The 14,496-nt window shown below is 40.5% G+C and overlaps 1 protein-coding gene and 1 pseudogene across 2 annotated transcripts in view; one reads left to right on the top strand and one right to left on the bottom strand.

Annotated features, from left to right (window-relative positions):
• PTPRO (protein tyrosine phosphatase receptor type O) overlaps nucleotides 1-14,496 on the top strand; it is a 154,929-nt gene that overhangs the window by 33,466 nt on the left and 106,967 nt on the right. The window lies entirely within an intron of this gene.
• On the bottom strand, nucleotides 2,985-3,703 carry LOC113445148 (peptidyl-prolyl cis-trans isomerase A pseudogene; annotated as a pseudogene).

A 14,496-nucleotide genomic window follows, 5' to 3' on the forward strand; every position in this document is an offset into this window, starting at 1 on the left:
CTGCTCCTCAACTGAATATTCAACTCCCAGGGCTCAAATTCCCAGTGTGCAGTCATGCTTATCTTAGCTGCAGCTGTCAGGCTTTTCAGTTGCAGGTGCCTTTGTGCAGAAAGCAGACAATTACACGTTATCATCTCTGTTAAGATACGACAGTTTGGGCTGAATTATGCTTCCGCAACAGGCTCTGTAGTGTCCTCCTAATGCAAAGCATATTGGTTGGACAGATCTTGCAAGGGCTGATTAAGTGGTGATCTTTGACAAGGGGCCTCGGCTGCTGTGAAGTAATCAGACTCCTGGGATTTTGGCTTTTCAATCCCCCCGCCCGGCAATGTATTGATCACAAGGAAAAACACTTTAAAAAGGAGCAGCCCCAACAGGTAACTGGTACAACTGAGCCTACGATTTAGGAAGTCCTTGGTTGGAATTTAATACAAGCCACCAATTATCTACCCATTGCAATTAGCGATTAATAGTGCCTTAAACACCAACTCTTAAACATTTATGTTTCCTGATTTGAATGCCTGAATTGGACTTCAGTAAAACTATTGCCATGGTCTGACTGGGTCCATAAATCATGCTAAGCTGTAGTGAGCTTTGTTAGGTTTTAGCTTAGCACAGAAGACAGGAATTAGGGGCTTTGTGTTGCCAAGGCATCCACAGCAATACCCCCAGATAATAGCACCATGCAAAACATTTGGAAGGATAATAGCTGCTCAAGAGCAAGCTATTCAAGCAAATGCGAACAAGACCGGAATTGAAAAATCATCAAATGATTCAAAGTGCAGATTGTGCAAAGAAGCAGAAGAAACAGTAGATCATACACACAGCTCCTGCAAAAAAAAAGATAGCACAAACTGATTATAAACAATGATGTAACATAGCCGCCAAAATATGAGTCATCGGGACATCTGTAAAAATGTCCATGTGCCAGGAATGAATAAATTGGTGGGGACATATGATTGAAAAAGTAGTTGAAAATGAGCAGGTTAAAATATTATGGGATTTCTGAATGTAAATGGTAAAATTGTGCATGACACACCAGATTTAAGAAGAAAGTGTGGATTAGTGATATGGCAATACCAGGATATAATAATAAGACAGAGAATTGGAAAAGATCACAAAGTATTAAGTTCTGAAAACTGAAACTGAATGATTATGGTATAAAGCTGCCATAGTGTTCCCAGTGACTATCAGCATACTGGGTACCACATTCAATAGCCTTGGACCACACTAAGAAAACCTGAGCATTGGCAAAATTTCCATCTTTTGATTGCAAAAGGCCATGCTGCTTGGATCCACACATACACTATGGTGGGAACATTATGAAATCCCATGATCTTGGGAAGAACTCACTGCCAATGAAGGCCAATACCAGCTAAAGAACTGGTAATTGTGATTTCTCATTGTTCTGTATATAATAATAATTTGTTATATTTCTGTGCCATCTGGCTCCCAATAACTCATAACGATTAAAGATATTACAATAAAACACAACAAATTAAAAAGCTGGCAAGCACAATGAAGTGAGTGGACAACTTCACAACAACCACAGAATGGGAGCCATCTGGATCTTGAGAAGAACCTCAAGAACCTCATTCCGGAGGGCAGGTGCTGCTCAGTTCTTTCAAGACGGAGAACTGCACTTGATGTCAAGTTTAGAAATGTCTCACAATTCTTTGTCCTGTTGCAGAAAGGAATTATTACTTATGTCTCCAACCATGGATTGATAGCTAAACAGGATACATAGGCTGTGTGGATTAGACTTCAACTCTTTACGTGAGGTATTTACGTGATGTAGTAGCATTGGGCATTGAATCAATCCATTTCTTGATTTGTCCTATGCAATGAACTATAAATTGGGTTGGCATAATATGCTAAGGCATACACAAAACTAAAATTCATATTCACTAAGCCTAGCATGATGTACAAATGCTGGATCTTTAACCAGTGTGATTAAGCATTTTGAGCCTCAAAGCCAACTTGTTCAGCTCCTGGGGGTTCCTCTTTTAATTACAAGCAAGCCCTTTTGAAGAGCCCCATGTTGGGGAAGATGAATTAATATTAACTGGCATCATGATTTCAAGAAGTAATTGTTCCAACTTGATTTGAAATATCTAAGATCTTAATGTAAAGCAGGTTGATTTGCTATCACTAATCTCTAGTTCTACTTGAATTCATTAGAACCACTATACATACTTTCCCCCCAAGTAAGTCTTAAAACCATTTTAATAGGTTCCATTCTATTCAAAGCAAAAAAAAAAAAATTCTAAAAACAATGAATGAAACAATGAATTAGTGGCCATACAGTTTAATGTTATGGATTTACTGTCTTCACATTCTCTTTTCTTATCATAATAGTAGAAAGTATTGTCTGATAACTTCTTTGAAGCTTCTTCAGAAATGAAGTTTCTGACTAACCTTCCACTACGTCAGTATGCTTCGTCTGTTTCTATTTAATTTCATCCCTATAACCAGCTTGGTCAAATCTATAGATTTTCAATTTCATCCAACCATGGTTTGGCATGATGTTTGAACTTTGCTTTGATGTCAGTATTGGATGTTTCTTTGAAGCCATCATTTGCAAGCTTATGTGTCATATGTGCCTTTCCAGGAGAGAAAGATGTACAAGCTAATTTCTTATTGTCCATAAACAAAGCTGAACTTTCCATAACAACTTTGCCAGAAGAGCTGCTCCACACACACCATGGTCATTTTCTACCCCCTCAGCAGTTGGAATGGAGCAACTTACCACAGCTGACTCGCCCTGGCTGACTTGCTCTGGCCAACTTGTTGGGCCCAAATCACTGTGGGACAATTCAAGTAGAACTGCAGCTCACCGCAGCCTCGAGGACTTCTAACTTGAGAAGATTCAAACCTAAAGCAAGACATGTCCTGCTGCAATTCACTTGTCCCTCTCTTGAGTTATCCCATGTTTTTTTTTAACTTGCTTTATTTCATCTTGAAAACAAGTTTGTCTTGAGTCCAACTGCACTTGTGAGGGAGCAGAAATTGAAACCCAATAGAAAGGTAGCAGTAAGTCAGGAGCATAACAATTCAGAGGGGTCTAACCCCAGCTACAGAAGGAATGGTCAATTTGTTAAGACAAGAAGAATGTTATTTCATATCTTCACAATCAGAGATGATGATCTTCTTGCTTGGCTTGCCATTCTTTGACCCAAAGCTCTATTTTCCTCACAACGTCCATTCCCTCTCTGACTTGGCCAAAGACCACATGTTTCCCATCCATTCAGTTTTCTCAGTGCAGATGAAGAACTGAGACCCATTTGTATTGGGACCAGCATTCACCAGAGATAAAAAGCCAGAGTCTGTGTGCTTGAGTATGGCGTTCTCATCGGTGAACTTCTCACCATAAATAGATTTACCGCCTGTTCCATTATGGTGGGTAAAGTCACCACCCTGACACACGGATCCAGGAACGATGCTGTGAAAGCATGATCCCTTGTAACCAAAGCCTTTCTCCCCAGTGCTCAACACACAGAAATTTTCTGCTGTCTTTGGAACTGTGTCTGCAAACAGCTTGAAGGTGATGCGCCAAGGTGCTGTCCATCGGCGGTAACATCGAAAAACACGAGAGGGTTAGGCATAGCTGGGGGAAATGCATCGCATGAGTGAAATGTAAGGGTTTTTTTTTTAAAAAAAAAAAGCACGGCACCAGCCACAGACAAGGACCAGCAACCACAGCTCCCACACCAACAAGTGCGGCACAGTGGCAAATTATCCCACGTCGAGTTGTCTGTGGCAAATTGTCCCATAATGAATTGGCTGTGACCAGTTGACCCATGGTGAGTCAGCTGGGGCAAGACAGACAGAGTGAATCGGTCAGAGTGAGTTTTCCTAAACCGTTCAGCAGTTATGCAGTTCAGAACCACAATACATGCCTGACTAGATGCATAAGACATCGCTATTAAAAATGCAAAAGACCCCGCTAAAAGTCTTTTTTGCAGGATGCTGAAGACATCTCTGGGATATCTGGGAATCAAGTTATCAATTTGCTAGATGACAAATCTCATTGGAAATTCGTTACAGCGGTCATGTACACAAACGCGTCTTCTTTTTCTCTTTATCAAAAGCAGCTTGTTCATCATTTGAATTCAAAGTCAAAGCAAAAAAAAAAAAAAGCAATTGGAAACGAGAAGAGCTTATAAAACACATCACACACACAGCCTTCAAACATAGTAATTGCTCAGATCAAAAGCCTGGATTTTTTTTCCCCCCTATGTTGGAAAAGAACTGATTTGCATGTTTCCTTAATATTTGGGCATTCTCATTACAGCTCTCAAAGTGTCACTCAAGACAAAAAGCTGTGTGTAAAAATGAAAGTTCATTACTATTATTACTACAGTTGTATTTGCTGAAATAATAAGACAGGGGGATGATTAAAGGAGATGACTGAAGAAAAAATGTGACAAAAGAGATAGATGTTCAAAATATCTCACTCTTCTATCTGAAACTTAACTATCCCCATAGTATAAAATGCTCTTAAGCATATTTATCAAAGTACTTTTCATTTACTGAAAAGTAAGTTTGCATTCTTCTAACTAATCTCAAAAAGTGAAGCCATATTTGGACAGAGACCACAAGGAAATCTCAGAGGAGAAGGCTGGAATTGGGAAGTTGCATCAAAACATCCTGTCAAAAGACAGTAGCAAATAATCCCTGCCAAGAGAAAATTGTATGGACATATCCATGTAGCCCCCAGGAGTCCAGTTCAATTCAAGTGGGTTTAATTTTTTTTCATAAATATAATTAGAATTTCAGCCTGATTACCTCCTGTCATTTCTTAGAACATTTTGCCTAACCATAAGCTAACTATTCATTTAGCTTTGGATAACAGAGTGGACTATGTCTGCAGAATATATAGTCCAGCCATTGTTACCTATTGCATTTAATGCGTTTCTTCTTAATTACAAGCTGACTCATTGCTTGCTAAGCCAAATTCTATTATGAATTAGCATGTTCTGCAAACAAAGGCCATTTCATGACAGGATGCAGATTCCTTCAGAAATTTGGAATAGGACTCAGCTTCTTCCCAATTGCAAGTTTTGGGTATTTATAAAAAAAAGCAGTGGGTTTTTTTCTTTTGGATCAGAGGTGGTATTCAGCAGGTTCTGACCAGTTCTAGAGAACTGGTAGTGGAAATCTTGAGTAGTTTGGAATACCACCTCTGACTGGCCCCGCCCCCATCTATCCTCTGCCTCCCGAGTCTCAGCTGATCAGCTGGGTCTTCTTTTGTTGCCCTGCACAGGACAATGGAGCTGGAAGGCAGGTTAGTGGGATGGAGAGAGAATCGGCATTTTACAGTATCTTTCTTCTGGAGTGTGGTGGGAATAGAGGTTTTACGGTATCCTTCCCCTGCCACACCCACCAAGCCATGCCTACCAAGCCACGCTCACAGAACTGGTAGTAAAAATTTTTGAATCCCACCATTGCTTTGGATGTGCCAGAAGACCATAAAATGGGTAGTCTGGTTCTTCCCACTCCTGCTTTTGTGACATGCCAGCTAGACTTGTGTGAAGAGGCAAAAGTATAGCACGATACACAGCTTGGTGGCTTGTCATCACCACAATTGGGATTCTAGTTTTTAGAGACGGCTCAAAAACTTCTGATTCTACTGGGTGGAAAAAAACATTGGGGACAATCTAAAGCCCCTTTGCCCCTCTCCAGTTTTTTTTAACCTTTACAGAAATGCTTCTAAGACATTTTATCCTGAGGTTCCGTGGTAGCCCTACCATAGAGTGTTTTGCTTCTTTCTTCTCACTTGTTATTCCACGAACGAACGAAGTTGCTCGTGTTTTAATTGCAAGTTGTTCACTGTTTGTTGAAAGTGTTGAGGATTCTTTTTTTCGTTCTGGTTTCCCCCTCCCCCCTCTTTCAAGTAAACATTGATGGGTTTTGGCTAGCACAGGCTCACAGATGCACTCTTAAGTATTTTACAGTGGGAAATGGTTTGATAGTTCAGTGTGAAACCTAGGCCCTCCTTGTTGTCTGACAAACAAGCACTGGCTGTCTAAAACACTTCTGTGATAATCTGTTGACAAGACTGGACCAGTTCTGATTGATTGTTGCTTCTCTGCCAGGATTGTAGAGACATATAGAAGTAGACATGCCTGTACCTATAGCCAGAAGAGCGCAGTTAGTTAGCCTCCTTGGTTTTAACTATGAATCCAGAAGATATTAGTAATGAAAAGGCTGGTAAGTCTCCAGATTGACAAACTCAGATGGTTGAAGTTCTACAGGAAATTAAACAAGATAATTGCATTCTCCCAGGTACACACAAATAAACCTATCCTAGGTTCCCTTTCATTTATAACATTCTTCAAATGTTTTGCAGCTTTGCATAGCACTTATGTAATGGATGGCATGGGTGACCTTGAAGAAAGGGGAGAAGAAATACCACTAAGAATAGAATGGGACAACTCGCCAGAGCCAACTTGTTGCGACCAACACATCACAGTCAAATCATTGTGGGACAATAAAACACAGTCAATTTTTCAATTCAACAAATACAAAAGTTAAATTAATTTAGAAGAAAATGTGGCCAAAAATAATAAAATAAGGTCAGTCCAGAAATAAAAGAGTTACAATAATTTTGACGAAAACATTGTCACCAACAATAAAACTAACTGAATGAAATGATTAATACAGCATTGAATGATCTCAGATAACAGATAACAGATAATCAGAGTTGGAAGGGACCTTATAGGTCATCTAGTCCAACCCCCCCACCCAAGTGGGAGACCCTACACCATTTCTGACAAATGGCAGTCCAATCTCCTCTTGAAAGCCTCAAGTGATGGCACTCCCACAACTTCCAAGGGCAAGCTGTTCCATTGGTTGATTGTTCTCACTGTCAGAAAGTTTCTCCTTATTTCCAGGTTAAATCTCTCCTTGTTCAGTTTCCATCCATTATTCCTTGTCTGGCCTACAGGCACTTTAGAAAATAGCTTGACCCCTTCCTCCCTGTGGCAGCCCCTCAAATATTGGAAGTCTGCTATCATGTCTCCCCTGGTCCTTCTCTTTACTAGACTAGCCAAGCCCAGTTCCTGTAACCTTTCTTCATATGCCTTAGTCTTCAGTCCCCTAATCATCCTGGTTGCTCTTCTCTGTACTTTTTCTAGAATCTCAACATCTTTTTTTATAATGTGGTGACCAAAACTGGATGAAGTACTCTAGGTGTGGTCTTACTAAGGCTTTATAGAGTGGTATTAGTACTTCCCTTGATCTTGACTGTATCCCTCTGTTAATGCAATTTAGGATTGCATTAGCCTTTTTGGCTGCTGCTGCACACTGCTGGCTCATATTTAGCTGGTTTTCCACTAAGACTCCAAGATCCCTCTCTGGTTTCACTTAGTCTATATGTGTACTTTTGGTTTTTCTTGCCTAAGTGTAGGACTTTACTTTTCTCTACATTGAATTTCGTTAGATACAGCCCAGTGTTGTAGTCTATCAAGATCCATCTATCTTCTTGGGTGTTAGCTATTCCTGCCAGCTTAGTGTCATCTGCAAATTTGGTAAGTTCCCCTTCTATTCCCTCATCTAAGTCATTAATGAAGATATCTCTCGATGAGATGTCCCATGGCGAGTTTGCTGCAGCAAATTGGCAATGGGTGAGATGTTCTAGACCCCATTTAGAAAACCATGAGACAAGATGGGCAGGAGCCCACAGTTGCTTAACTTTCAGAAGAGGAAACGGAAGAAGGACCTGCCTTAATGGAGCAAGCAGTTAAAAAGGAAGGCTGGGAAGTTTGTACTTTCAAGCTTGCACGATTCTATTAATGTAGCCTTGCAATAAAGTAGAATCAACTCATTTAGACAAATATCCTGTCTGGTTTACCCAGGAAGGCCCATAGCTATTTTCTAAATTTACGTTTATCTGTCTTAGTGGTATCTATCTTACTAAGTGGCATATATTAATCTCTAGCATCACCTCTTTTGCATCCAATATACTAGAATACCTGGTAAAGCATCTAAGGACGTTCTTTCCAGTATCCTGCTGTAACTTGGGATTGTAACTGAATAGTCGTATGATGTGAAGGAAAAGTGTTAACCCTTCAAGGCCCATCATGGACATACAAACCTTGAAGTGAATTATGATTGATCTTTCACAGTTTAACTGGCAGTATGAACAGTTGACATTAATTACTAAAACAGCGTGTCTACCTGACTTATGGTAAATAGGAATAAATAATGCAGAGGATTTGAAAGAACTTGGCCAATGTCTTCCTGAGGTCTAAAGCAAGTATACTATAGAGAAAGCAGATTTTTAAAAAATAAAAATTGCACAAAGGATGGTATAAATAATTAAACCCATGAAGGGGAAAAACTTGTGGCCTTTTGATTGCTGCTTGCTGTTTGACTTGGGGGACAAAGAGAACAAGAGAGTAAGAGCTCATTACTTAAGTAATTTTAAATAAATAAAAATAAAGTCTATGGTTTGGAGTCAGTTTTGATTCCTGGCAATTGTCTGAATAAGTCTCTGCAGTTTTCTTGGCAACATTTTGGAAAGTAATTAGCATTGCCTTCTTCTTAGGGCTGAGAAAGAATGACTGGCCCAAAGTCACCCAGCTGGATTTGTGTCCAAGGCAAGGCACAGCATTCTGAACTATTGTTATCTAGCCCAGTGCTTTTAACACTAATGGGAAGATTCCATTCAATTTATATACAATAATCCTCTGTGATTAGTAAGATTGAAAGCAAGTGGATCAAAGACATCTAGTGAGGTCAACTGATGAATGGGAACGGACCTCAGTCTCCTTACTCTCAGTCCAATATCTTTATAGTTTCACCTACATGCACCATTGATTTTAGATGGTGCACAAGTCAGCTCTATATGATTGCTGTATCCTCACTTATTTTGCTCATGGTATCTCAGATTTCTGATTCAAAGTTCTCATAGATTATATTCTCTAGTATAGAGAACCAAGCATAATTCTGAATTAATCCATGTTCAGGATACATGCAGTGGTGGGATTCAATTTTTTTTTACTACAGGTTCTGTGGGCATGGCTTGGTGGGCATGGCAGGGGAAGGATACTGTAAAATCTCCATTCCCACCCCACTCCAGGGGAAGGATATTGTAAAATCTCCATTCCCACCCCACTCCATTCTTTCCCCACTCCTGGGGGAAGGTTACTGAAAACTCCCATTCCCTTCCCAATGCATTAACCTGCTTTCCAGCTCCATTTTCCTGTGCAGGGCAACAAAAGAAGACCCAGCCAATCAAGTGGGACTCAGGAGGAAGAGAATAGATGGGGGCGGAGCCAGTCAGAAGTTCTCCAAACTACTCAAAATTTCCGCTACTGGTTCTCTAGGACTGCTGAATACCACCTCCGCATGCAATATATATTGAACTAAAAGCTTACAAAATAAGATGGCTCTTCACAACATAGACATATACAAATAAAGACATGCAATAAAACCAAGATTAATAGATTATACAAATGCAGCTGCTAGATTTGTAACTGGCCTGATTAAGCATGTTGTGTAAATGCTGCCAGTGAGTAAACTACTGGTTTGGGTGCCCATATTGAGCACTTTTAGACTGTCTGGTAAAAGTTGTTTACAGATTTGTCCACTCAATAGGTATCCAGATATTTAATGGAAGTTGTATACAACTTATTTCTCTTCCTTGTTGCTCCTCTCTATCAGCCCCCAAACTAAGAAAGACACATGGTTATTCTTCCAAGCTGAATTATTTATAGTTTCACACATACTGACACCATCTTGCCGAACTGAAAATCTGCATCTATAATAAATTCTATGCACTATTAAGAAGGGGCTGTCTTTACACTCTTTCTCTCACACAAAATATGTGGACTGGGTTGAATTAGAACAATTAATTCCCCCCAAAATAAAGAAACATTTGCTTGGCATATTCTGAAACATGTAGAGTTATATGCACAATTATCTAAAACAATCTTTTGAAGTAAATTGCTGGCACATGCCACCATATCCAGGTCTTCTGGAAAATTCTAGAATAGAATTTTGTTCTAAGAGAACAAAATTGTGAGCACTTTAAATACAACAACATTTCAGGGATATGGATGAGAACATGAAATCTGATGAGTTTTGGCACTCTCGTAGTATTTCGCTCCTTTTTGTTGGTGTATAATTCTTGAGCAACTGAGAAGGTACGCAAAATTAACACCAATAGTGCATCTCTAGAGCAAGGCCCCAGGAGACTATTAAATCCAGCCCCTAAAATTATTTCAATGCTTCACTGCCAAGTGAAATGCAGAAAACATTAAATTACAGATTTGCTATAAATACCAGTCTTCACCTAATCATGAGGGCCATTCTGTACCCTTTGTCTTCTCACTGGGGCCTTCTATGCTGCAAGTAGGTCACTAGAGATCTAAACATTGCATTTCCTTCCCTTTCTTTTCTTTTTCTTCCCTTCTGTTATATCTGCCTGCAGTTGGAATGTATATATTTACATTCAACAAAAGGATCAAAACTGGGCTGGCATTTTGCCCTAAGGATGAATTATTTTTCTGGCTTTTCATTAGCACCAACTAAGATATTTTCTTTTGAGATGGAGAAGTAAATAAATGAACTGAAGTCTTTTTAATTGTTATCTGAATGAGGATTTTCTACCTAGTTCTATACTCAAGGCAGATTGCACCATAAATCATTAAATAATATAAAATCAGACATGAAGCTACATTATACTGTGGCAAATTATAGCCCTGTTAGCTCAAATTGCCTATAATTACTTTGGATGGTGCCCATAATTTAGATCGCACAATTCATGAAATATAAAGCAATTCCTGAAACTGGGAGGGGAAAAAAGTTTTACAGAAGATGTTTCTATTATGGGAAGAGGTATACGAAGTGCAAGAAAAAATTCCCTGTGAAATATTAATGTTCATGAAGTTTTGAAAGGTACAAAAATGATTTAATTATGAGACAAAATTAACTTATGATATACTGTATGCGAACTTGTAGCTGACAAGTCCAAGGAATATTATCTATTCCTAGACTAGAAAATTGTCCCAGATCATGCTACAAATTTGGTTTCAGTTCTACTAATTGAATTAGACATTTTAAATGGCAATTCATTGTATATTGGACAAGAGAGGCTTAGCAGAAAGAAAAGGAAAGAATGGCAGAGCTTCTGCCTGGGCCAGCAATTTGGCAGAGAAATTTCCTAACAACTCCACACATTATATACAACACCACTGTCTAGTAGGAAAACATTGTGGCTGTTTTCATAGAACTGACAATCAGAACTAAGCTGAAAGGAGAAGGGCAGATCTGTAGAACAAGCTAGCTTTAAACTAAAATTTAATGGAGTTGTAGGGCTGTGGGATGCTTCAGATTTAATTTTTAAAAGTTGCTTTGATCTCATTTGGGATAACGTCCAACTTCAACTCATTAAAACAGTCATGTCTTCTTTCCCATGGCAGGTACAGAGAATGTTGCAGAATCCTGGGAAACAAAGCATAGCTGTTTTAATAAGTTGTAGACAGATGTTTTATTCATACTCCTGCAATCTCTAAAGCATTTTTTCAAATTATTCCCAAAATGTTCTATAGACCCACTAGTTTATAGCTAAATGTGTTGTGGAAAAGCAAACCATTGTGTTAGCCTGTTATGAGAATCAGACATGAGTTTATAATATGGTTTATTTCTTTGGACATAGCATATTGTACAAGCGCAACCCAGTATGTTGGCATGACAAAGTTCTGATGTCAACATAATGCAATTACATCCTTACTGGCTGAAGCTCCTGGATTATTCACAAAGAAGTAAATAGGATAGAACAGTCTTTTAAGACTTGTTTATTCCGATTTAAATGCTGATTAAAGTGTGAACCCCTAGCAGCGTTTTGGCAATATAGAAGAAGAGCTGGATTTTATTTATTTATTTGTAGATTAATTTAATTTAATTATCTGTATTCTCATCAGGCTTCCAACAGAGGGTGCAGGGCTTAATAAAATAGAGCAATGCCTAAGTGTTTGGCAAGGGGAAAAATCATAAACAATGAGATTAGAGCAAATGAATGACAACGGTCATTATGCCAAATGATGCCATTTGCAAACATTGCTGCTGATGTTATAGAATTCCTGACATTAGACAATTAATACATGCCAAGGATAAATTGTAGTTCTACCAATGATGGAATCAAGCTTCTTGATAAATAGTAATCAAGCAGTCAATATACAGCAACTTCCTTTGGAATTTCTTTTGTTTCACATTAGCTGTATTTAGGACAACGTGTCAGAGGAAGGTAATACTAGTTTCTATATATTGCCTTTTCTCCTTTTGGATGTGGGGAAGGGTGTTGGTATTATTTTGCATCAAATTATTTTTTAGGCCAGTCTATTTGTTCTGTGCTCCAGTCAGTGGTAGCACCCAGACAGTCTTACCCAATCTTTGTTAAGCAATATCAGAGTTGATTAGTACTGGGTTAAAATACAACAAGGTATGTGGGTAAGGAGGGACACGGCGGCTCACTGGCGAAGAAGCTGAGCTTGTCGATCAGAAAGGTTGGCAGTTCGGTGGTTCGAATCCCTAGTGCCACGTAATGAAGTGAGCTCCCGTTACTTGTCCCAGCTTCTGCCAACCTAGCCGTTCAAAAGCATGTAAAAATGCAAGCAGAAAAATAGGGACCACTTTGGTGGGAAGATAACAGCGTTCTGTGCTCCTTTGGCATTTTGTCATGCCGGCCACATGACCACAGAGATGTCTTCAGACAGCGCTGGCTCTTCGGCTTTGTAACGGAAATGGGCACCGCCCCCTAGAGCCGGAAACAACTAGTACATATGTGCAAGGGGAACTTTTATCTTTACTATGTGGGTTGGTTTAGCAAGTAAAATGTGGTGGAATCTCTAGCTAGACTGGCGGGAGTTGTTAAGAGGGGACCAAGCTTAAAGTTCTTGCACTACAGAAAGGAGCACAGGCCTGATCTCCTCCAGAATTCCTGAATATTTTCATTCACAAGGGAATGTGGTCAAGTCTGATGACATTCTTCTAATATGAGTGACTAATAATAAAGCTGTTGCTTGAGACTATTCATGGGTGGTTCTTGTTGCTTGCACCTGATGAAAAAACATAAAGTAAATGTAAAAAGTAGAAGAAGCCTAATTATATATGTACCTTTTCCAGTATATTTTCACAAAACTGTCTTTGCTATTGTTATGTCCTGAGAACTCTAGGAGTTCTCACTCAGGTCCACTCACTTTGTGTGGGCGTTATTCCCCCATTCCCATTGGTTGGTTCTCTCCAGCAGCCAGCTATAAAAGCAGGCTGCGGGGTCCAACCGGTTGCTGATTGCTGCGAGCCAGTTCCAGGCGTGGCAAGCACGGTCAGCCCTTTATTGTAAAATAAAGTATTGTTGCACTCATGCTCTGGTTCAGCCTCTCATTGCTCAAACTTAACACTGGCGACGAGGATGGGATGGCTACCAGAAGCACCATGCAACCGCTGAGTCACTAGCCTCCGATCCGCAGCCCAGAGAGAGCGATCGGCTGGCGATAAGGGAAACGCTGATCCGCAGCCAGAGAGAGCGGTCAGCCAACGAAACGAGCGATCAAAAAGAGCAAACGCTGATCCGCAGCCAGAGAAAGCGGTCTGGTTCAAAAAGTTAGAAGCGTCTGTAGCCGCTTGTTAGCCCCGCTACGGGGAAAGTGAAGCGCTGCGAGCCGCAGCCGCTCTGTATTTGGCGCGAAATTCAAACGGGTGTCATTTGAATTTCGAGCCAGTAGGAGACACAGCACAGCGCTGTAGGAAGTCACTAACGCCCACTTTTGGCGCGAATCAAGACACCTCCAACGGCTAGCAGCCAACGTGGTAACCCAGAGAGAAAAAGAGAGGGTAGCAAAAAACCCCTCCAGAGCTGATATCACTAGTAACTCACGAGTGCCCGTTGTCCCAGAGAGATTTTTCCGCAGGTAGCCCAGCCGTTCCAGCACCATGAGTTCCAACCCAGTATTCCCGGCGTTTAAACCAGACGAAGAGAAGTGGGAATCGTATAAGAACCGCTTCAATCATTACATCGATGCGGTCGGCCTGGCGGATGCGGGAGAGCATCGGAAAAATCCTATTTCCTAATCTACTGCGGAGCCACCGTTTACGATACCGCCGCAGCACTTTCGTGGCGCCGAGAGAATTGAAAAACGTTCCGTGGTCGAGTTGCTTGAGATCCTCACTAACCACTACGCTCCCAGGCCTTCACAAATCGCCAGGAGGTTCACGTTCCGTATGAGGAAGCAATCAAGTAAGGAGACCATCAATCAATATATGGCCGCCCTCAGAACAGCAGCCCTGCACTGCGGGTTTGGAACATACCTGGAGGACATGCTCCTCGATCAATTAGTTTGTGGGGTCAAGGATCTCAACCTACAGAGGCGCCTGCTAGCAAAAAAGACCTCAACCTCGCAGCAAGCGGTAGAGGAGGCCCTAGCAGCCGAGCTAGCAACGAACTCAGCCACCGAAATTCAGGGCCCAAGCGCCAAGCTAGCATCGTTCCCA

The sequence above is a fragment of the Pseudonaja textilis genome, chromosome 5, assembly GCF_049901715.1.
Source record: "Pseudonaja textilis isolate UNSWEBS1 chromosome 5, rPseTex1.2, whole genome shotgun sequence".
In the NCBI taxonomy this organism is placed as follows: domain Eukaryota; kingdom Metazoa; phylum Chordata; class Lepidosauria; order Squamata; family Elapidae; genus Pseudonaja; species Pseudonaja textilis.